This window comes from Monopterus albus, unplaced genomic scaffold (genome assembly GCF_001952655.1).
Source record: "Monopterus albus unplaced genomic scaffold, M_albus_1.0 scaffold263.1, whole genome shotgun sequence".
In the NCBI taxonomy this organism is placed as follows: Eukaryota; Metazoa; Chordata; class Actinopteri; order Synbranchiformes; family Synbranchidae; genus Monopterus; species Monopterus albus.
Window position 1 is genome coordinate 394,425 of NW_018128143.1, and position 3,922 is coordinate 398,346.

The following is a 3,922-nucleotide window of genomic DNA, read 5'->3' on the forward strand; positions in this document are numbered from 1 at the left end:
AATGAAGCAGAAGTGGTTTTTCCTGATTTGAAGCAAGCTCCGGCACAGTGCTTCAGAAAAATATCCTTCCGAGTTTGAAGCAAGCTTCAGAGCCTCGGTATCAGAGGGAACATCACTAGAAATTGCGTTCAACTTAGCGCTGCATTGTGCTGCAGGAAAACGGAGCTCGGAGTGTTTGGTAAGGCCCAGAGCTTTTATTTAAGAAAAACAGTTTGTATTAATGGTTTAACTCAAAATCGTTTGCTTCCTCCTGCTACAGGTGTGTGACAGACGCCGAAATACGCACAAGCAGCCTGTTTGGCAGCTCAGCTGCATTGTGGAATTGAACGTTACGGTTTATGTGCTTTGGAGAAAAGCCTTTGTTTCACCTCATCCATCTTCGTTCTTCGCAATGCATCTTTCTCGCGCTAACTGAAACACATCACGTGACCACTCATTTAATGCCCGAGCCCGAGCCCGGCCTGAGTAAAAATGATAGAAATTAAGCCCTACCCGTAGGGTGCCCGATGGTCGGGTCGGGTTCGGGCTAAGAATTACAGCTCTAGCAGGCACCCCATCTATGTGTTTATCCAGCAGACTTTGTTTGTCTGCACATCTACATCTGTCTTTGTCTTTTTAAAGTCAAGGTCAAAGGTTAAAGTGTTTATTTGTCATATGCAAAGTTAGGAAACATGTTCCCCTGTACAATAAAATTCTTACTTTGCCATCCACATGAATGAGTGAAATATAAAGTAGATGAACAATAACACACTGTCCTTCAGTGCTACCTACAGGTGAGTGACACAAGACACCACAACAAGCAGCGCTGGTCATGGCATGGCTGCATGGCAGGATGCTCATAAGGCGAGGACTGACGAGGCGAGGCCTTTTGTCTCTATCCAACATGGTCACCATGGCAACTTGCAGTATATTTGTCTTTGCTTCTCATATCATCCAGGTGGAGGAGTTTCGGTCACTAACCATCTGACGACCTCCATGATGTGGGACCAGTTTGCTGCTGTAGAACCTCAGATACACTCATAAAGGAAGTACTGAAGGGACTTAGCTTTTTCTCTCTCTCACACTGCCTGTCTGTCCAACATGGCCATGTATTCTGTTAGTCTCATGTCCTATAGGGGGCGGAGTTTAGTTATTAACCATCTGACTTCCTCATGCCCCTCACCCGTTTACCAGGATCACGTACAGTAGGTGTATCAGGCATTTTAATAGTCCTGCACTACTTTGGTTAGTGGGGTAAACCCTGCCTGTGATCGGCCTGAGGCTGGCTGTTACTCTTTGCTCACTTTATACTCTGACACATTTGGTTAATTGTCTGTACCATTGTTTGGGACACTGGTTTTCTCTAGTGCTCATTCTGCCCATAGATAATCTATAAGTCTTTTTTTTTTTGCACACAATATTTTGTCAAGTTAAATGTTAGATAAACTGGGCTTTTTTCCAAACATAAACATCACTTTGTATCTTTAAGTGGTGTTATAAAGATTATCGCCACCCAGATTTTGATTAAAACAGTTTATTGTACTTTAGTGTTGGGCTTCTGGGTCATCTTGCTCTGCCAAGTTTCAAAAGGGAGTCTTGCGCTTCAAGTAGGCCCGCTGAGGTTAGAGTTTATTTTTTTGTATTTTCTGGACATTGGGAGGCCTCCCAGCAGGGGGATTCATCCCACTCCTGCAAAGCGTTATGCCTCTGATGTGGGGATACTTTAGACAGTTTCATATTTACATTGTTGTCAGACCTGGTTTATGTGGTACCAGCCAGGGATGCGTTTGGGTTCTTGGAAGGGAGCCTGGCAGAGACAGATGCCTTAGATGAATCTTTAAAAAAAAAAAGCTTGTGGACACCCAGTTTGGGTGTATCTGCCCTGTTGTCTGTGAGAACGACAGCAGTGATACTATGAAGCCTGATTGTCACATACACAGGTTGACACCATATTGAACATATTACTGAGTTTTACTCTTGATTTATAGCAAGATTATACTGTGGGCTGAATTATCTCAAGGCTAATAGGCTTTGTATGGAAGGAACTGAGCTCTGTAGGGACAGTTCCTCAGTTATTAAAATAAAAATTGGCCCTTTGCAGTACATCATGTCTTGTGAGGTCTTAGCTTGGCAGCATCAGATAGCCTGTCCTCTTTTCTAACTCCACATCTTCCTAGGTAGTCAGGAGATGTGCAGGTAGCTAGAGAAATGAGCCAAATACAGATTAGATCATGGACCCTACTGAGCTGGAGCTGTGTGCCATGGTTGTACATTTTCCAAAACCAGACAAGGATCCCTCTGGTTGTGTGAATCAGCTGACATGATATGCTGTTATGATCCTACTAAGAGATGCATGTACAATTGATGATGTGTTTAAGGGGTAGATTTGAGACAGAGCCAGCTGTGACTATCACAGTTCAAGATGAGGATGCACAGAGTAGACCTGACTGGATAAAGGTTTATAAAACTCAGTTAATGGGTTGTGCCCTTAAACTAGGAATAGTGGAGGGATAAGAAGCAGCACACCTCTCACTTCCACTCATCTGTATTTGAGCTTTACATTTTTAGACTAGAAGCCTACATCTCTTGTTCTCAGTGAACACACCTAGTTTCAGGACCATGCTGGTGGTGACTAGATCTTCCCCTCCTCCTCCTCTTTCTAAATTGACTGCACTGTTCTACAGCTCCCTAGTTGAGTGTCTGAAAGCACCAGTCAGGGAGAACGAAGCCACTGTTAGGGACAGTGTTCGGGTAGATGGGCTATAATCTTTGATACTGAAAGATATTACCCAGTCCTTTTCAACCAGGAACTCTGAGAGACGAAGCAGACCACTTGGATATATAAAAAATATAACCGTGCTGGTTTATTCAAAGGGTCACAGGCAAGAATTAACATTAAACGTCCAGGCATCTTCCACCCCCAGAGCTGCTCGCAGGCAACCCGGAAGAAGAAAGACCCTGAACCCAAGATCTCTATACAATTTAATCACTTCGTTGGGCTAGCCCCAATCCTACACAGGCCACGTCAAACCGTGACGTCACCTGATATGCCAGCTATGCAGCTGACCAGAGCAGTAGTCAAAACATGAAGAATATTAAAGTGTGTGGCTGTTGATTAGTGGTGTGTATCTAAAAACATGCAGGACATTCAGGGACATGTCCGAACAGTAAGCCTCGGAAAATATTATGATTAAGATTACGGCTGAACATATCATGCTACTAGCAATATTTATCTTCCGGCAGACTCTTCAATCTAGTTGACCTTGGCCTAGATGCAGCCTGCAGAACTCATGACAATGAACTGAGCACCCAACAGCCTGAGCTAGACATCCTGTCTGCCTTATACATTTCTAGACAACAAATCCCTAAATATCTACCTAACTAAGAAAATACCTAACAATACGTTAGAGAAAATTACATTGTACTTCCTGGTTGAAAAGTCGTAGTTTACCAAGCTGTTTCCTGTCCCACCAGTGAAGCTGACGTGGGACACTGGGATACAGAAGTTGATGTGTTCAGCTGTGAAGAAGACGAAGACCCTGCTGTACCAGACTCTCAACAATGTCTCCTCTGCGCCACAAATTGTTGCTCTTCAGAAACATCAGGTATCCACCCCAGTCCACCTCAGTCCACTTCATTAAATCGTTATTCTCTTTGTACCTAAGATGGAGTGACTTTTTTTTTGACCGATGCCCAACCTTAGGAAACTGAAGCAGGAGCAAACAACCTGCTGATGCAAACGGGACCATGAGGAGGCTGCTACAGATGTCAATACCAACCTCTTTGGTCCTGAGAGTTGAGCTGAAAATCAACTGGACTAGATTTCTAGATCGAAGACATTTCACCTCTCATCCAAGAGGCTTCATCAGTTCTGACTGACTGGTGTTGAGCCAGAGATATTTATCCCCCTCGTGGTGTTTCAGTCCTTTGAAGGCCAACAATG